The sequence below is a fragment of the Thunnus thynnus genome, chromosome 18, assembly GCF_963924715.1.
Source record: "Thunnus thynnus chromosome 18, fThuThy2.1, whole genome shotgun sequence".
Taxonomy (NCBI): domain Eukaryota; kingdom Metazoa; phylum Chordata; class Actinopteri; order Scombriformes; family Scombridae; genus Thunnus; species Thunnus thynnus.
This window is the reverse complement of record NC_089534.1, coordinates 20,841,202-20,863,026: the sequence shown is the minus strand read 5'-3', so window position 1 is coordinate 20,863,026 and position 21,825 is coordinate 20,841,202. Positions and strand designations below refer to the sequence as shown.

The 21,825-nt window shown below is 38.4% G+C and overlaps 1 long non-coding RNA gene across 1 annotated transcript; it reads left to right on the top strand.

Annotated features, from left to right (window-relative positions):
• Positions 1–2,193: 2,193 nt before the first annotated feature.
• On the top strand, positions 2,194–13,693 carry LOC137169572 (uncharacterized). The gene is made up of 3 exons (XR_010924487.1): positions 2,194–4,749; positions 7,858–8,023; positions 11,495–13,693. It is a non-coding gene; the product is annotated as an uncharacterized lncRNA (long non-coding RNA).
• Positions 13,694–21,825: the final 8,132 nt, after the last annotated feature.

The window sequence follows — 21,825 nt, the reverse complement described above, 5'->3', positions numbered from 1 at the left end:
TTCTCTGCCATCGAGGTTTCATATGCAGTGAGTGTAACTCAATAGGTCCATCAATTACCTCTGTTTCCTAGGTGCCTTCACAAACAACAGCTGCAGAGTTTAATAAACTAGCCATGCAACTCAATCACAGGGCTAAAATATCACGAAGACTGAAAACCAGCAGGAGGATGATAGTAGGTATCTATAATACCAATACTCATCATTGTAAAACGTGCATGCTGTCTGAAAATTCATCAGTTTTCTAAAATCTTTTGTTACTTCGATTACCCCTGTTTTCAAAATGACACCCTGTGAACTAGCGTGTTGCTTGGCATCGAGGCATGCTGCTGTATTAAGTTGCTGCAGGCTTCATTTTTGGTTGTGGGACAGAGGTAAATTTTTTCCATGGTAACTGGAACCTTATTCAAGACTCTGTCCTTGAATAGATACAGTATGAGGATGACTCTCCTCTTTTAGATTGAATTTGAGTCACCGGTTCACCACATGCCTGCTCAGGTCTTTATTTATCTCATTTATCTGTACAGAAAAAAAAAATACATAAAAATAAAGATGAAAAAGCAAAACTGCTGTGCAAAAGAGAAAGGGCTCACAAGTGTCCTCCCCAAAGAGCACTAAATGTGGAATAACACAAAAAAACAACAGTAGAAACAAAAAAATAGAAACATTCAGTGAAAATATGGGTGTATTTGTTCCAGTGTGTGGATGTCATCTGAGGCTAATGACAGTTGGGGGAGGGTGGTGGGACAGTATAGGACAAGGGGGACAGGAAGCAAAGATGTTTCCAAAACACCCCCAGAAACTTTGGTGTAGAGGATGAACCTCAACATACTGTACATCTAAACTTAAACCACAATGTGTGAGATAAGATTAATATTTTTTCCATAAGTGAACTCAGTTGTATTGAAATGACACCAAACTTAACTGGGATTTAAGTACAAAAAATAAAGATGGAAATTGTTTTTTCTGATTTGGCCCCATGCTGTATGAATTAATCTAAGAATGAACATACATCAGATATTTATAAAGGCTTCTAAATGACTGATTCATCTTATGTTTAAGAAAAAGAGATGTTGGAATGTAAAGGTGTTGAGACGCTCAACAAACCAACAAACTAAGTTTGTTCAACATACGTCAGTTTCAAACCTTCACACTCATTCAAATATAGCAGTAACAGCTCACACTTTTGGACAGTCTCCTTTAAGCCACAAAAAGAGACGTAAGAAGCAATTTTAGTGGAAAAGGAAACACAAAGCTTGAGAGAGAAGTTCAAACCCTACTTACTCTCTCACCCCCACACACCTGGCCAGTTGCTGTGTAAAGTGGGTGTGAATGTCAGAGTGTTGGTTTAGGAAAATTGTCCGACATAGCCTGCCCAATTTAGATGGAAATGTGTGTGTGGGGGAGGGGGGTTTCAGACAATGTTTGACCATGTGACGTACACTTTGGTTGGAGCATACTTAAAGATTTGACTGATTAATGCAAAAATAAAGATTCTAAGAGACATGGAAAATCTGAATACCAAAGCAATGAGACTAAGATAAAAGACTGAAAAACATGTTAAAAAATCTCATGACAAGACCAACACCAACAATGTGTTCGTCCGCCTTTCAATACTTGTATTGTATTAATTAAGACCAGAGCAAAGAAGGGTTAGGAGACAACATAAATATGTAGCGACAAAGTCCATGTAGGGAGGCTTTGACTGGATTATCCCCTAACCACATGGTTATTATTGTAATTGTAATGACGAGGGTAGTTTAATCTTAACAACTACTTATTTTAACCCAACCACGAGCCTACACCTAAATAAACCTCAACCATAGCGTAGTCATATCATAAAATCTATTTACTTTTCAGCAGTCATTTGTAATGATTTTGGAAAGCACAGACAAATGATATCGTCTTGCCAATTACTGCTGATAGGGGCGTCAGATCAGAAAACGCACCATGTGTCTTTCAGGAGTGCATGGAACAATTATGTATTTTGTATTTTATTTTGATACTTTCATTTCTAAAAGAAGCTAAATAATTTCCTAAAACAGCTGGGCACTGTAGATTTTATCAAAGCAGCATATCTTCGGCAGCCATTACATCATGATTCAATGGTAGATTTCTTCATGATCATCCATGTATAGGAAAGAAGTCTGTAAGAAGTAATCTAACATTGTAAATAAGTACTTTTCTGGTCACCATAATTAGGAACCACTGATTTTTTGGTATAACCTCTACTTCAGAAATAAATAGAAATGTACCAAGGTTGTATCATCAGAATGTTTTAATAGGATGTCCAAAGTAATTCAACAAAAACATGTTATTTTTCAATTTGTACTCATTTCAAAGAAGAAATAGAAAATATGACCTGGACAGTAATAAAGGCACCCTTCTTCCAATATTTGGTTGCACACCCTTTGGCAATGATGACTGTCTCCAAACGTTTCTTGTAGCCATCTATAAGCTTCTTGCACCTGTCAGCTGATATTTTCTCCCACTCTTCCTTTGCAATTTGTTCATACTCTTGAATGTTTGCAGCATTCCTTTCTTCAAAGGCGGATTTCAGCTTTTTCCAAAATTTTCAATGGGACTGAGATCAGGATTCATTGCTGGCCAGTTTAGAACTTTAATTTTTTTTTCTTTTCAACAATTCTTGAGTGCTTTTGGATGTGTGCTTTGGATGTGAGAGGATAAAAGCTTTTATTGTGTTTTGGGATAAAAAACACGATAAGTTGATTGTAGTGAATTTCCATTATTGGAATAATTGTGAATTGTGATAATCATGAATATCCTCACATGAGTGACTTGGAAAAGCTGTCTAGCTTGCTAACGTACAGTCATATATTGATTCCCTGATTTATTTTGAATTGCTACAACCGGGAGCCCACATTTTTCAAGTCGTTGTTTGTTTTTCACTAAAAAGGATGTTCACTAAAGAAAGATGTGTTTCCTATCTGTGATGCAATAAAAAATATTTGTTTCTTAACAAAATGTAAGGTAAAGTGATTCCAGTATGTTTTGTACCATTTAAAAAGTTTTAAGTATATTTTGATGATTATCAGAATAATACCATGAATTGTAATTATTTTGGCCAGGATAATCTTGACATGAAATTTTCTTATCATCCCATGCCTAGTGCTGAGTCTTTATTGTGCTGGAGAACCCATGATCTTTGACCCAAACCTAGTTTTATTACACTGGGTAGCAATCCCTTGGTAATCCTCTGATTTCATGATTCCAATTATGGATTGTCCACCATGCTTAACTGTAGGTGTTTTTTTCCTTATAAGCATCATTTCGTTGTCTATAAACAAATCACTGGTATGCATTGCCAAAAAGGTCTATTTTGGTTTTATCTGTCCACAGAAAATTTGCCCAGAAGGATTGTGGTTTATTCAAGTACTCTTTGGCAAAGATCAGTTGTTCCTTTTTATGTCTTTTTTTCAGCAGCGGGGTCCTCCTTGGTCTTCGATCGTAAGCCCGTCTTGGTTTAGTGTTCGGCGTATGGTACACATTGAAACCATGACTCCCTCCCTACTGGTCAGGGGGCTTGCAAACTCTAAGTGATGTTTGTGTTTAACAGTATTGTTCCTTTGTGGTTAAAATAGAGATTATCCCACTTGTAGAGATCCTCCCTAGTCTGGAAATAGTCAAAGTGGTTTGGTAAAACCAAGACCAGTAGCAACACAGAAATTGAGAAGCCAATGATGCATGCTGAAAATGCGGCTAATATTCTCACTGGATTTCCTCAGTGTAGGAATGGGTCCAGAAAAAATGCATATTTTTCCAAGGCTCTCAATTTTTTCTGCCAGTGTCTCAAAGCCCTGCTGTAGCTTAACAGACTGTCGGAGCCCAGTGTCATTCGTGCCGAGGTGCACAATAATAATAAGGGCAGTCAGGTGACAAGTTCAATGATGTCCAAGATTTTCGCACCTTGTAGACAGTAGGTAATTCCATTTGGGACTTCAACAAATTGAATTATGGAATCACCAACCAGGAGGACGTCATGCTCTCCATCTACATGGCCACCACTGTAGATGGAGAGACTGGCTGGACCGAAGTGGGGGTCTGCGTTGACCGTGACACCATCCATACTGCTGACCGCCGGTGTGTTCACACCAGGTGCAGGTTTCACATGATGAGCAGTGGAGGCAGCAGTGAAGACATGGCCTGCATTGTGGGCAGACGGTTTGGTGGCAGGGGCTTGCAACCATGGGTGCTTGCCCTCCAGAGATATGGGCTAGTGGGTCAGAGAGTGAGGACTTGAAGTGTTTCTTGACCTGTGGCAAAGCTCCGAGTTCAGGTGCAAATTGCATTATCCGCTAGCGTTAACTTGGGCAGCGGTTTAAAAGAGTTTGAGAGTGGCAGAGCATCCTCATCCCAAGCCCAAGCCCAAGAGAAGGCATCCTCGTGAGCTGAGACTGGGCCGGGTGCCTCCAAAGCAACTAGCCACTTCTGGAGCTTAGACTGTCACTGGAGGTCATTGATGAGGATTTCAACGGATGAAAGTTCAGACTTAATAATAAGATTTAATGACTAATCTCTGCAGTGGACTCCATTGTTGTCCACTGGGTCCCTCAAGTGGTCGCACCACAACTGTGTGGGTTCCTCAAGCCCTTAGCTCAGAGAGCTAATGTTTTTAGCCTGGAGACAGCTAACCAGCTAACATATAGCAGCTCTGGTGAATAAAAGACAACCCAGAGCGAATAAAATGCAGATCATATGAAGCTAGAAAGATCCAGGGACATCCAACACATGGTAAGAAAAGCCCACTTAAAAACTAATAAAATTGTAATGCTGGTCTCGTTAAAACAATAAAATAAGCAGAGATGGCAGCAGGGTATAAAACAGCGTCAGTAGCTTGTAGCTGTTTGGGAGCAAACTCACTCGCTCACCCACACTCAGAGTGTGTTTGTGTGTACCTACTTTAAGAGTGACTTTGAGCGTGCTTTGTTCCTTTAGGTTCTCATTTTTTTCCTGAATGGAAACTTCAGTGGAGCTGAATCAGGACTTTTATAAATAGCACAGACTGTGATAACATAACAGAGCCTCTCAGTGGGGCTGCTGATACTCCCTGCAGCCACACTCATACTGTAAAGAAATGAAGGAGGAGACTGCTGCACTCTTGTGGACAGAAAAAGAATCTATTACCACAGAATTTTATTGCACCATGGATGTATGTAGGTGATATTTTTTGAATTGAAAATTTAATTTAAATTTAATTTAAATTAATTTTAAATTTCCAAAAATATTTCCAGGAAGAACAGGGTAACACATGACTGATCCCAGCCTCTCGGTTCTGCCTGTAGAAATGTAACTTCACGCAAACACCCATATGGGCTCAGATGACTGATTCCTTTGAAGACTGAAGTAGTTTGATAGTCTGACAGCTGCTGTTTGAAACACACAGACTTTCTACTAATTTGATTAGATCACAGCTGGTATGTGACAATCTTGCACTCCAGTTCTAGTCATTTTCTTATGATAATTCCTGTATCTCCTTGATGTATTGAGTAGTTTTTATACCATAAGATAGAAGACATTTATGGTTAGAAAATAGGCATAAATATCAACCACTGTACAAACACTCCAGTTAGCAGAAAAAACAGCTGTATCTGATTTTATTCTGAAGTAAGAATAAAGAGTCCTCAGCAAGCAAGAACTGCACTGCAGAAACTGAGCCCACAGAGGTGCAACTGTCAGGCTTTGTGAGACCAAAAAAAAAGTGTTATTACTAAAATATAATGACATTATGTAACGAAATGTATTTTAGAATGAATTTTTCTGTGTTATGAATTATTTTCAGGGTAATATGTGTTTTGGGTGCAGATTATGTTGCAAATCTTTTATCACTATGTATAAAAGTTTAAGCATTTCTCTACAAACACTGAATGCCAAATATTAGTGCCAAGAAAATATTTTAGACTCTAAACTGGCAGTGGAAGTGCGGATAGCCGTCATCTGAAAATGATTTCTCACAGTTTTCTCACTATAACCAGACACTATCACAGCATAATCCAAAATCAAACTGTATGATGAAGACTTTTATATAGATCTTCTTCTGCCTGGAATCAGCTGCCTGTGAATATTACATTGAATAAAAACAAACTTTTCTAATGGATTCTACATAGGTGTGTGTTTTTTGCACAAATATTTCTGTAATGACCTTTCTTTGGTTGTAAAAATTTGTTTTGGTGTTTATTGAAAACACTTATTGATGTTGTTATCTAAATCAGACTTTAATTTTATTATAAGATTTATTGTAATTTACTTTATGGTGGACCCAAGGAAGACTAGCAATCACATTGTGGAATTTAATGGGGATCCAGATGTATAAATAAATAAATAAAGAGAAAGTATCAGGCCATATAAGTATTTTATTATAAGAGCAAGGTTTTATACTCTAAGCAGACTCTACTGTAAAGTCCTCTTTCTGTGCAAAAATGTATCCTAAAGCTCAGATTAAACTAATATGAGGCTTCTGAGTTCAAATCATGACGATATCTTCCTAAATTACATTATATTTATGTTGGGATCATGTCAGGAAGGGATATCCTTACGGCCTAATGGAAAGGAGCAACAATTACAGCGACTGATAACTCTGTCAGTGTACATACATATGTCAGTACCATTTTAAGGCACACTAGTAAAAATATCTTTTACAGAGTTTTCCTGATGTCCATACTGTGGATCAAAGTTATTAACACAGTTAACTCAACATGACCAAAACCAACAATACTGCAGCTTGATGCTTGTTGTTGCTGTGTGTATGCGTTCAGCTTGAGTTGTCACAACCACACTGGATGACTTTGGAGAAGACACAACTTGACCAGTTCACAGAGTGTGAATCACCAGTCCTCCTGTCTCTTCCTCTCTCTGTCTTGATTTATATGCTACAGCAGTTATGCCAGCCCTCTGCTCTGATTAATGCATGTTTATGAGATACTGCGTTAAAGCTGTCACTGTCCAGATAGCCCCCTTTCCTCTCCCTTTCTCTCTGTTGTGTGTGTGTGTGTGTGTGTGTGTGTGTGTGTGTGTGTATGTGTTTCTCTCTCTGTCTTGTCTCTCCTCCCAGAAAAGCTCCACTGATATGACAGGACAAGGTAGGATAGGCCGGGGCAGGCCGGGGCAAGGCAGGACAGAGGGATGCTGCAGCGACGGGCAATAAAAGTGTCATTTTTCACCTCGTTTATAAACAGGTTGTAATGTTGAGATGAGCCATTGCCTATTATGGGCTCCGTCCAGCCTGTGACATCAGTAAACAGAGCAGGATAGCTCTTCATGAGCGCCAGCGCTGAACCAATGAGGAGTGTGTTTTCACAAGCCGGCATGGGTTGTTGGGAGTCTGGTCTAGCTCGTCCCATGGTAACCCAGGTAGACAATGTGCTTGTTATGGTTGAGCCTGGGAACAGACTCAGGTCTTACACTTATCAAGCTGTCTTGTGAGGCACAAACTTTGTGCTCGGGCCCGGGGTTGGATCATGAATATTGCAGAGGTTATGGGGTTATGGGACAGCTTTATTACTCTGACAAACACCATATCTCAGGAGGGTTGAGGTGGGAGGACAAAGACAGCCATATGCCTGCCTCTTTTGCTTTGCAAAACACTGTGTTGAACTTTTTACTTCTCTGAGTGACTTTTGATTCACCTTTATCTGGCACTGCTTGACCCATGCTGTTGCTGCAAATGAGCATCTATCTTTAGACACCATGATTCAGCGAGCAGTGTCAGATCGCGACAGGAGTGAAGGCCGAGAGGCTGCAGGAATTTTGGGGAAATGTGTCCGATGTGACTCAGATGACAGTGAAACATTTCTCCCCTGCTGTTCATACACAAACCTGCCTGTTTTTGATGCTGTTTTACAGCCTGATAAAAACCAAATTCCGTCTCGCTGAAGTTGCAGCTCTCACTCTCAGCTCGTCTGCCCTTTGGACACGGATGCAGATTTTTGTCATAATGCAGGTGGCTGGCTTCAAGAGGGAGGAAGGACAGAGGGAAAAGGAGTGAAAGCAGTAAAGGAGGAAGAGGAAGGTGAGACACCTCCCCTCCATATGTTCAATATGCCTCTTGTCCATATGCATGCAGCTCAGGTCCACCTCTTTCTCTCCTCACACTGCCTATGTGACTTGTGAATTTATACAACTCTCATTAATCTCCTGCGCAGAGAAGGCAACAACAGGCCTGAGACTGAATGCTTTGCAGTGATGATTTAGGTTAGAAAGGAAGACAACGCCCTCTTGTGCACAAAGATAGAACTGCACTGATACTATAATACAGCACCTTCTGTTTGCAGGGGTTTCATATAGGAGTGCAACTAACTTGTCTTTAAAATGCCACAAAATAATGAAAAATACTCATTATAATTTCAAACAGCAAAAAGTCATGTATTCAAATTGCTCGTAATAGTTCACAACTAACAGTTCAAAACCAAAAGATATTCATTTTACTATCATATATGATAAAAAAAAGCATAAAATCCTCAAATTCAAGAAGCTGGAACCAGTGAATAATTGGCTTTTTCTTCTTGAAAAATAACTATGACAATCATCTATCAGAATAGTTGCAGATTAATTTTCTGTCAGTTGACTAATTGTTTAAGCAACTAATAGGTTGCAGATTTAGTTTAATACTAACATGGGTATTTGCTCCTTTGGGTTCTGTGAGGAGTTGGAATAAGTTATCTTTGCAAAATTCACAATTTTAAACAAGAAGGTCAAAGTTTGGCTTGTAGGAAACCTGAAGCACAAGCTTAACATTCTACTGTAGTGTCCGCATGATTTTTGATATATTTTATAGTTGAAAATGTAGGTATTTATTTTAGTGGTTTACTGGTTAGTCATTTATTTAGGTTTTTTTCCACTCAAAAGTTTGGACACACATTCCCATTCCCTTGAATGAGAAAGTGTGTCCAAACTTTTGACTGTACCACACGGGACTATAAGACACTGCTACGTACTACATCAAAAATATAAAAAGACATTTCCTGCTAACAGAAAGCCATAAGAGAAAAATCATTCATAACACAGTATAAACATCTACATAATGTCAGGTAACATGTGTTTATGTGCAAAATTTGACATACAGTCTGCTCCGAATAGCAGAGGACAGAAAAGAAATGCTACAAGCTTTACGTTTATCCTGATAAATGCTTTTGTCCTCATCTTCCAGACTTTAAACATTTTTTTAATGTTAACTTAAATGTTTTGTATGTGAAAAGCAGATCAGTCTTTGAGCATTTTCCTTGACATACTAACTAAACTACATTTTGTAGTTAGACCTAAGAGCTAGGCATACTGCTACTGTAGTATGAATCAAAAAACATTCATATTAAATATCTATACACAATATAAACACTTATTTGTTTCTATTTAAAGCCTAAACAGGAGCCAAACTATGAATCTAGTAATCCAAACGAGAGCATTCAGTTCTGCTTTGGAAGAAAGAAGCCTTTTCTCCACTGTATAATGATGTATACGACCACTGAGAAAAGACTGGACAGGATGGAAAACAGGATTGTGAAAGCTCCCACGGTGATTTTATGTGGATGCGGATACTTCTGGGTTCATCCTACCACAGACGACAACATAAATAAAACTTCATTTGGATATCAGAACTCTTGACATTCAACAAGTCCACAAAGTCAGACTCCCATGAAAGCTACTTCCTTTACTGTAGGAGGGTTCAGGGGATGAAACTATTAACTGTGTGTGAGTATCAGACGTCTTTATGACTTCTGTTGTACTGCAAAAGGGTCTTTTAGTAAAACTTGTTTGTTTAGGTTGAAAAGTCGCTGCACTGATTGTGTGATTTTGTTTTTGAGTTTACAGAGAGATTTGTAAAATGCAAATCAAGGCGCATTTATTAAGGTAACATTGATTAATTACTTTTGTGTGATTAATTTTATCATTCTTTTAATTTACATAGGAGTCAATGTTTTATTTTGATGTTAATATTATTTTTTATTTTATCCTTGTTGTGACACACCTTGTAATGTCGGTTTAGATTTGAGCACTACAAACTAATCATTGATTACATTTCTGAGATATCACTGCCGACGATGGTTTACAGGTCCATGTGATGAATTAATGACACGGACCGTATAAAGAGCTGCACAGCGTAATGACTTTTCTGGCTGTTGGAGAACATTGCCGGCGCAACACAATCGGTAAAACAGCACTTTTTATTTCCTGTTTGTTTCATTGACAGGTGTAAAGATGGTATAGGGGTGAAGTGATATAAAAACAGTTGGTTCAGAGTGTGTCTTCATCCATTTATGACTAATTGTGGGGTTGAAATAAGGCTTGTGCATATGCACCGATTTAAACAATGACTGAGATTTATAAAACAGGACCATGTGTATGCGCAGCTTTATAAATCTGATGAAAAGAATATGTTTGCCTATTTCTAGCTTTGTGCGTACACACAGTTGTAGTCATCAATCTACACATGCATGAGTTTCATGCATGTGACCTCTGACATCATAAGCAGGAGAACAAGATCGTCTCACCATCACAGATCAACCCACATATCTACAAGTTAGTAACAGACTGTAGCCACAGTTGAAAACATGCAGAGGTTTCAGTTTGAAGGGGAAAAACTGAAAAATAAGCTAGTCATTCACAGAAGTATTCCTAAATATATATATTTTGATAAATACTATTTCTGAAGCTTCTGAGGGTGTTTTTAGTGCTTATTTAATTTAGTGCTAGTAAATGTTGTTGAAGAACATTTATATTTTTATAAAACGAACATAAAAATGGCTTCTGATATACCCTAAATTTTGGGCACAATTTAATTTGGAACAAGTAAGTCTAAAGGGATTTTAGACAGTTTAGTTGACTTGTTTTGAGTAGAAAACTTAAACATTGTAAATAGAACTGCAACAATTAGTCGATTAATTGATCGGCAGAAAATTTATCAGCAACTGTTTTTATAATCGATTAATCGTCTAAAGTCATTTTTTAGCAAAAATGCCAAACATTTGATGGTTTCAGGTTCTCAAATTTGGGAATTTGCTGCCTTTCCTCGTCTTACATCATATTAAATTGAATATCTGAGTTCTGCATTGTTGGCCAGGCAAAAAAAGTCATTTGATGACCACCATCACTTTGGTCTGGTGAAAATTGTGACGTGCATTTTTCACTGTTTTTTATATTTTATAAACCAAAACAATTAATTGAAAAAATAATCAGAAGATTAATCAATGAAAATAATCGTTAGTTGCAGTTCTAATTATAATGCTGATATTCAGGCCTCTTTTAAAGGTGATACTGTATCAATATGTCTCAGCTTTATAGTTTTTTTTAAAAACATCAGTGATTTGCTTCCACACTGATTAAAGTGGCACTAAATGGATCTCTAAGGCTCAGACTTAACATTAGTACACTTTCCCTGCTTTCTCACAGTCATTAAAACCGGCTTTGTTCCTGGTGTCTTACTTGCTTTATCCTTTTATTCTTTGCCTCTCCTTATGCGTTTCCCTCTCTCTCTCCTCCTCTACAGCTCCAGGATTCTCGGTGGGCTTGTAAAGGAGGTTTAATAGAGAGGAATATAAATCTGCAAGTGACAAACTCCAGTCGTGGCAGAGCGGGGCCGGTGTGTACGTGGTGAACTGCTGCGCTGTAAAACCAGGACCTCCAAGGCTCCTGTGCCCCTTGTGATTCCCGCTGGCATTGCCGTGAGACCCCACAACCTCGCAGCCTGAACCACAACACACACAGGCGAGATGCTCCGGGCTTTTTTGAAGTCTAGACCGAAGGCGAACACTATCAGGCCCACGCTGCCTGGAGGAGTTTGGCCTTATAGGCTGGCAAAGGTTTTGAAGAGTTTTACAGACAGGCTTTCATGAGATTTATTGCTTTCTCTATCAGCATGGAATTAAATTTTCTGTTCATTTTTCAGATTTTATTAAACGTTGTTGGCAAAAAGGTATCCACATGGCGTAGTGGTCAAGATGGATACTGTGAAACTGCAGTGTCCCTGGTTTGATTCCTGCCAGGGATAATTTTTCCATATCTATCTACACCGTCTGCTATCCAGAAAAAAACACGCCAATGCCAACAAAAAATACTTTTAAATAGAATGATGACATGTTTTATAATACTCTGTAGCAGCATAACCCCCCACCCCGCCAAAAAAAAAAAATGAAGAAAACTTTATTTTCTTAGTATGTTGACATATTTGAGAAATTAGACTCCAGTTGTTTTCCATATACCTATATACAATGCTGATAAGAAATATATGGTAAGAAAATATGGGATTTACACATATCTGGGAATAAATCCTGCAAGACCCTACCCTATTCTTTTATTTTTTATTAATTTCATTATTTTTTTAAGTTAATTTCCATGATTTTATGGATGAATAGTCCTCTAAGAGTCTTTGATTCATCCATCCAACTGCTTTATTTAGAAGGGAAAAAAAAAACATCTAATGACACTGGGCTGCTCCTCTATATATATATAATCCTTTATATATTATATGATGATAATAATGAAGAAGAAGAGGCAAAAAATAGAGGAAAATGAGAGAAGACTGAACTCACCTAACGCTGAGGTGTAAAAAGGTCCAGAATGCAGGCTCATATTAAAATATATGGCGGCTGTTGTTATTGTAAAGATTAAAAACTGTGATCATTTGTTGTCAATGGTGCAAAGGTGTGTGTAAAGAGGCGATCATGATATGCTGTAATCCCACACACAGGATTTACTCTGAAGCGAGCGTCCATTGGGTGGCACTGCGAAGTTTCCAACTGAACACAGGCAGTATGGTATGGTAACACTTCCACGTCTTAAAACGGAAGATAAACCAGCTTTTAACTGCTAAAACAACAGATTGGGCTAACTGGCTGCTGAACTGGAGGCTGCAAATGTCCTTTGGATTCCTGTTAGAATAATGGAATGATAGATTTAACAGGCCCAGTTCCCAAATTAATAATTCTGTTCCACATTGCAGAGCGTATCGAATCTGTCAGATAGTTTTAACAGTTTTTCGACTCCACCTTTTTCCATTTTGCTTGAGTTGAATTTGGCTCCCCGTTTTCCATTCCCCAGCAGCTGTGTTTTGAGTCATTTACAGCTCAGCTGACATCGCAGCTCCATATAATGGATTAGAGGACAATGAAATCATTTTTTCAGAGAAGGCTTTAGGGAAACGATGGATTCAGTGAATACAACAGCTGATAAAATGCATCTTTGACTTTATAATCTGTTGAAAGTCCAGACAGATATTGAGTGGAGTGAGAGATCATAACTTCATTACTCAGTCTGAGGTTAATTATAGTGAAGTTACAACAAATATAGCTACAGAGGTTTTTTTGGAAAAATGCAAATTTAAGGAGCTGTTTATTCTCTCCCCTAGTTTCCTGCATCTCTAATGCTTGTTCTTTTGCAATGAAATTCATTTAAAATGTTTAATTACATATAAAAATTAATTAAACATTTTTAAGTTGCTTAATTCTTGTTCAATAACATTTTGTAATTCACTGTGAAATGCCAAGGTTGTGAATGCATTTTTTCTTTGACAATTTAAGACAACACATCGGGAACAATTTGGCAAAGACGCTTTGACATGTGGACAAAAAGGGCCACGGATCAAAGATATTACACCACCTGAGGATCTCACACATGTGAAGTAAACTGTGAGGCATTAATCACACATAATTAGTACCAAAAGTACTGCATGTCTGAGGGAATAAAACTGTGTCACATATCACATTCTTTTCTTTATGTGACTTTTATTGCAACTTTTACACTTACTTGAGCTTTTAATAGTATTTTGTCTTATTTTCTCTGAATATAGCAGTCAAAACTACTGGTAGCAACTATAATCTCTGTAGGCTTTTATCTGTATATTTTGATATTTTCAGTTCCCTAATGTGCAGCTCACTGGTCTGCTTGAGCAGACTTTATAATAGTAAATGAAAGTATCTCATGCATGCTGATGATTCTGATAGTCACCAAAAGACTAACAATAAGGAGCCGCTACAATATAAATATTTATTGTTGATAAATCCAGTAAAAATACCGTAGTTTTATATGTTGTCAGCAACCTACGTGTACAACGTCCAGGAAATATTCACCCACTGTGAAATAACAGGGGCTCCATGCTTGATCACACTGGGTGGCAGGGCTGGCACGGCAATGGAAAGCATTACTCCTGCATAGTGTTAATGGACTTACTTAACTCCTGGGTCCTGACTTGTGTTTTCCAATGAATTAAAGTGTCAGGAGCCACAAATCAGCGTCTAGGATAGGTCATATGGGTACTGGTGGAGCAAGAGGCGGAGCCCCGCGGTGTGGGCCTGGTGGGCTCAGCGCTCTTTCTTAATGGTTTGTTCCCTGGACCCATGAAACTGGAGCCTTAAACCAAAGCCTGTTGTTACTGAGGCCCCATTTGTACTCCCATCTACCCGTGACACACACGCACACACATGCACTCACATCCACACATGCCTTTACACGCTCACACACACATGCTCAGTGCTGCCATCTCTCCCTAAGACAGTCATCCTCCCACACACGCAGAAACATACACACACGCTAACTCCCCCATCCCCCGTGCGCTCTGGCAGACCAGTAACATTTACTCAGCTAAATGAATTAAGTAATCGCACAATCCCGCAGCCTCTGCATTACAGAGGAATTTCCATATTACAGCATCTGATACTCCCTGTTCACAGCGCTCCTACGCCGCTAATGCAAGCCCTTGGCCAGGCGGGCCGTAACTGGATAGCCGATGGGATTCTGCTGCAGCAGATGCAGTGAAGTACAGAGGATATGTGTGTGTGTGTGTGTGTGTGTGTGTGCAGGAGAAGAAGAGAAGGGCTGGACGTGGTGGTGGTCATCCATGCTATGTGGGTCCTGCTTTTTTATTAGAGCTCATTAGGACAGCAAATAACTCTACTCTGTTTTCATTTAAAGGGGAAATTCACCGCTGTAAATATGATGATTTCTTAAAACTAGGTCACGACTACTTTCAACTGTGGTAGAATTGTGCAATTATTTTTAAAATTGGTGCCCCATGACTAGAGAAAACTAAGAAGGCTGTAGATTCCCCATACCGCTCTTGAGGGGGAATCCTACAACAACCAGAATGCATTGCGCGCGTTCCATCTATCATCCATCATGTAGTGACGGTGTGTTTACGGAACGCAGGCGGCGAGTACAGAGTAAGTTAGTGAGCAGTGTTATATCTCTTTACCGAGGCTTATTTTCATTTACAAAACATTTTTCCTCACTGAGTCTGGATATATGTGCCGTTGTGCAAGGATCACAAAACAAACGTCGCGCTGGAGTCAGTTAACGTTATGTGGATCATTGCAAACTTATCGAGTGCTGCACGATGCAGGTGGAGAGTCAAAAAAACCTCAGTCTGTCGTCTTCATTTAAGCTTGTTTGGGGAAACAATGGACAAAACTGCAAGCAAACACTGTTTCTTTTACTTATTTTGGACGACGATAAACTGGGACCCAGGTGCTCAAGCTGGATGCAGCCACATAAGTTAAAGGTAACTTAACACAGTCGCTGTAGTTCTGTTCTGTATTCAGAGTTGGCAAAGTCAGATATAATATTCTGTCAGAAAGCAAAGACAGGTTTTAGAGTAGAGTTTTCTATTCTGTCTTCATTCTCTCTGCACCGGGCCGCCTGTCCAACTGCGGCGCCTCTTTCTCGGCTGCCGCTGTACCGTAGTTCCCGTGATTGCTTTCTCCTCAACACTTTAGCTGATTCCACAGCGCGATATTTGGCCTTGTATCATGAAACTACTTTTCTTCCAAATATGCTGATATTTTAAAGTATTTAGTAGAATTATATTTTAGTGTCTGCCTTTCCCTATCGCTAGCGTAACATGGTGGACAGAGTGTTTTGGGAGACACACTGCTGACCGTCCTTGAAGGCACCACTACAGAAAATGAGGGAATGTAGTTTGTAGTCTAAGGCAGATCTTAAAAATTGGACTCCTACCGGGTGAAGGCAACATGGAGGGAAGTTAAACATTGTTCAATTACATATACTACCCACATTTGATACAATGCTGGTTGAAAATCATCAAAGTTTCTCTTTAAGCAACAAGCCCCTTGAGACTGTGGCTTGCAGTGATTTAGAATAGCTATGAGGCGTTGTTTGGCACAACTCAGAGCAAAGCTGCTCTAAAATTACTGTAAACCACAGTGTGCAGTGGCTTTGCTTTTTTAACAAGTAATAATGCTTGAGATTTAAGTTTCGCTTGATTTGGCAACACTTGTGATTACTGGTGATAACACTAGGAAGTCCCGGTATTTAGTTTTTTAATTATGTTTATTGATCACTGGGGCCACAAAATGTGCTTTAAACAGCTTCTCTGTCAGAACAGAGGAGGATGATATAGTAAAGAGCACTAAAGACCAGGGACAAGCTGTTCCACTCATCCAGATGACATTATCACATGACCTATGCGCAAAAATTACGTGCAATGTGTCGGCTCTTATTTTCCAGTATGTGCGTGGTCGTCTCCTGTGAATCCGTTGTGAACGTGTACGTTATTTGAATCGATGGAGGGCCTGGCGGACTCTGCCACTGACAATGCAAACTACGATAAAGAGAGGTAACTAGGTGTAAATACATTTAATAGCTACTGTGGAATTAACACCTGCCATACACAGTATAAAAAAGTGGGTTTAATATGACAAACATCTTAAAGATTATAACATAATTTATAATAAAACTTATAACCACTTTAACTTATAACTAATAAATATGTAAAATTGTACTTTCCAAAACCTCATCTGCCCGCCTCTTGCAACTGATACATTTTGGTTGTCATTAATATTCACATATTAAATGGACATTAAATGTAAGTATCATCAGCATTTTAATTTTATTATCCAAACCTGGCTCAGCCAATCCGATTTTAGGATCAACACTAGCTGTGCTGTAATACAACCAATAACTGACCTCCCCACCCTCTCTTCCCATAATCCCTTGTCTGCCCGCCTCTTGCCCCATGTGGCAGGCTAATTAACCAGTTGGTAGGCCCAGCAAGGACAGAGGGCCACACACAGCTGCCTCGACCTTCTGCAAAGCCGGGGGGGCTTCGGCTTGGCGATGGTTGCTAACACATTTGGACGAGCTCAGAGAGAAGAGGTGGAAACCTTGAGTCAGAGCCGAAACTGTCTGCTGTTGAACATTCAAAGAGATGCTGTTGGCGTACAAAAGCAATAGCACTTTTTTGTTTTCAGGAATGCAGAAAATTATGCTTAAATTCCTCAGGGGCTCCTTCTGTATTTTTTGGCATTTTTAACTTGATCTTAATCATGTTCAAGCACCAGGGGAGATGAAATTCCTCCCCTGGTGCACCCAACGCCTAAAATGTTTTTTCCGCAGCGAGGTTTAAAAGGCACCAGCCAGCGCTGCAGTCAGGTGTCTTGAGGCGCTCTACAGAGAGAGGGAGAGCAAAAAGTCACCCAGTCAGCATACACTTTTACTCACCCTTTAAATCTCTCTCTTTTTTTCTCTCCATCACTTCCAGACTCGGGTTTCAGGAGCTCTCTGCGATTGCAATCAAGGGTGTTTTTACATTTCTGGCTTTTTACAAAAAATGCCCATACGGAGGCCCTGACATTTTGTACATAAAGTATCCATAACAGAAAAGTGACCTTTGCACATTTTTACATCTTTCAAACATGCCTGTTTTTTTTTTTATGTTCATTATGTCACTTGTCTGTCTTAGAATTTCCTTTGGAAAATATGGAGAAAATGAACAACGTACTGTATGTGGTAAACACATGCAGTAGTGGAAGATGTATCTAGATTAAGATATATGCTACGTAATTAAGTAAAGTAGTAAATACTGCTTTAAAAGTAAACATTGTACTTAAAATTTTTAATTAAGTCAAAGTACTTAAGCTTAGTAAAGTTAGAACAATGCATAATATCTTATAAGATGATCATATGTTTTGGGGGACAATTTGATCTTAAAATCAACTAGCTGCAAAATAAATGTAGTGAAGTAAAATGTAAAATGTAAAATACCACCTATATAAATAAAATTATATATATGTATATACACTATGTACTTGGTTACTTTACCTAGCTGTATACATGACACTGTACAGTAAGACATACAGTGCATGATGTAATATGTAATCCACACTGTTTAGATATTGTCACAAATAAAATATTCATATAAAAATGTGGTAAACCTCCTAAATACATATATTGTACAAACAGTCAGCCATTATACATCTGCATTATACCAGCATGTTGTGCTATCCAGTGGTGGAGGAAGTATTTGGATCGTTTACTAAGTAAAAGTACCAATACCACTATATAATAATACTCAATTACAAGTAAAAGTCCTGCCTTTTAAATCCTACTAAAGTAAAAGTACATGAGTATTAGCAGCTTAATTTACATAAAGTAAAAGTAAAATTTATAATATTATTATTAAATTGAATTACAGTATTAATACTGAAGCATCAGTGTGTAAGCAGCATGTTACTGTTGTAGCTGCTGGAGGTGGAGCTAGTTTCAACCACTTTATATACAGTTAACTAGTTTAGTCCAGTGGTTCCCAACCTAAAGGTCAGGCCCCTCCAAAGGGTCACCTGATAAATCTCAGGGGTCGTGAGATGATTAATGGGGGAGGAAAGAAGAAAAAACAAAGTTCTGATACACAATTTATATTCTTTTCTGAGTCATTTCCAATCTTTTTGTGAAATATTGGAAAGTTTATCCTTTTTGGCCATCGCATGGTTATTGAAATGAAACCATGTGAGAAGTTTAGAGGAGAAATGTCTCTTAAGTGGAACCACAAACAACTCTGACATCTGAAACATGACAAAGCGCGCCAACAAGATTCTGCTTTTTTGTAAGAGGTCACAAGCCGAACGGGTTGGGATCCATTAGTTCAAACTTTAACTATGTGTTGTATTTAGAAGTTAGCTTATCATGTGGTTTGCTTAATGTAAAATCTTCATCTTAAAAGTATCTAAAGCTGTCAAATAAATGTAAATGAGTAGAAAGTACAATGTTTCCCTCTGAAATGTAGTGGAGTGGAAGTATAAAGTAGCATCAAATGGAAAAACTCAAGTTAAGTACAAATACCTAAAATTGTACTTGAGTAAAGTACTTGAGTAAATGTATTTAGTTACTTTCCACCTCTATCTGCTGTCTGCCTCAGTCACATGCAGTGGCTTTCTAGATCCACTAGGAGTCAGTTTTTCTTATCATATTAATGCACACTGCAGAAGGGAAATATAAACAAAACTTCTGTCTTGGTGACTTATGATGGCTTCTAACACACCATTGTTTGTTATGATGATGATGATGATGGTTAATGAGGAGGAAGAGGAGTAACGCATAATACAGTTTCACTTGTATAGTAGAAATTTCCACTACGAAACTGTTAAAGCTTTATTCACTATTTGAGGAATTTACAGTTGATGACTTAATAATGCACTCCACTCTGACAATGTGCGACTTCCTGTATCTCACGCTGTTATCTCAACATCAGACTTTGCAGTTGGAGGCTGAACAAACAAGGTAATAATCAAGAGCTGTAAACAACATGCTGTTTTCCTGTTTGCAGACAATAATAATCATCAGAGACAGTACAGAAGGACAGCTTCCTAGGAAACAGATTATGTGATTACGGAGCAAAAATACAAAGAATTTACTGCACAAAAGTAGTTTTTATAGCTTTGATAGTGATATAAATTACACGTTTTACAATGTCTGTGCTCCTGTTCATATCAGATCACTGATTACAGTATTGTAACACTGGTATTGTGCATCAGCTAAAGTGTAAATGAATCAACTAGATGCTTGTACCATGATACATAATTTATACATCTAATCGTTTTCCTATTTGCATCAATTTGCAGCTTCTGCAAGACATGATTATAAATATTCAATGATTATCATGGGAGAATACAGGAAATAATCAGTGGTGGAATGTAACAGGGAAGTTACTGTGCTTTAATATAGCTGTGACGTACTTGTACTTTGTTTGAGTATCTCAGTTTAATGCTACTTCAGACTTGCATTCTGCTGCATTTCTATAAGAAATATACATTTGATCAGTTAACCTTTTGTCAGTTTTTACCTAACATAGTAATATTTGGGTTTTGGACAGTGGTTAGACAAAACAAGACATTTGAAAACATCACCTTAAGGAAATTGTGATCAAATTTCTTACTCATTTTCTGACATTTTATAGACAATTGAGAAAATAATTGTTGGATTCATCCATAATGAAAATAATAGTTAAACACAGCTCTATACTTTTAACTTGAAAATACAGTAACAGTCAAAAGTTTACCTTCCCATTATACTAGAATGAGAAAGTGTGTCCAAACTTTTGACTGTACTGTATATAATGACCATATGAAACATGGTCTGAATACAGTAAAGACCGAGAACAGAAGCAAATCCTCACAAATGACAAGCTGGAACTGGGAAATGTTTGGCAGTTTTGCGATTAATCAATTATCACAATAGTTGCAGATTATTTTTCTGTCAATTGATATTGATTGCAGCTCTATCATGGAGCATTTTTACATTATAGTATTGCTACTTTTACTAAGTAAAGGATCTAAAATATCTGAAAATAATATAATAATATAGGAAGTAAAGAGTATAAATAATATAAATGTATACACTTCTACATTTATATATTGTAGCTAATGCCATTTTTCTTGATATTATGAACTTAATGGATCTTTAATTATATAAATATGAAAAATGATGATTGTCAAAAACTAATAAACAGATGTAAAAATCATGTCACATCACTTACTGACATGTCTCACCTCTAACACACGTAATGCACATACACCCACAAGCTATTTTCATCTATTGAAGTGAAAGGAAACAAATAACAGTGCATTAGCACACGCACGCACACAAAAGCATTTGCACACACAAAGGTACTTGGATTATTTTGGCAGGCTGTGAGTTTATTATTTCGTTTTATGGGGCTGGGAGGCGGGGGAGGTTGTTTTGCGGCACAGCCTGTGATACGGCGGCTCTGTTTGTGAGCTTGTGAGAAAGGAAGCACCAGTAAGATCAATACATCCTCTACGCAGATTTCCAGCAGAGTGTGACGTGCGTATGGGGAAATGAGCTGGGCCGAGGATACTTTGCTTGTTATGGATTTGACATGAACTTGGCCCCCGGCCTCTCCGAATGTGATGAATGTATTATTTAATCTTCCTGTCTTTGTTAACCTCCTTTTGGCCGAAGGCACAGTGATTCTCTCCCTGTGAGTGGATGAAACAACATCTCCAGTTTGGCCTTTGGATTTTGATGAAGTATAATAATGGCCATAATAATAGAGAGCTCTCCACAAGGACCTTTCCCACCGCAGACACACTAATGGGAGCGGAGCTGTATTTTAGGCACACATGAGTCCAGTGCACAACAGAGATTTAAATTAACACACGAGGTGAAGTATCGCTGAGGACGGCACTTAGACAGCTGCATCTATGGGGCCTTGACAACTTATCAGCTCCATTATTCAGGGCTGAAGGAAGTGTGTGCGTGTGTTCCTGTACTTCTATCTTTGTCAGAACCAATTTTCAGTTTTAGACCAATGCTTTTGAGTGAGGACATTTTGCATTCAGGTCAGTGTAAGGTTAAGGTTGAGGTTTTACTGTTCAGGTTAGAGCAGAGGTTCTAAACCTTGGGGTAGGGACCCTAGATGGGGTCACTTTATCAGCAGATAGGGTCCTTTGTATATGGATGTTTGATTAAAAAACTAAAATATGTTTGAAATACAGTTTTGTCATTGTTTCCATATCAACGCGGAGCTCCCTTCATGCAATATAAATGTAAATTGGGGCTGCAGCAATTCAT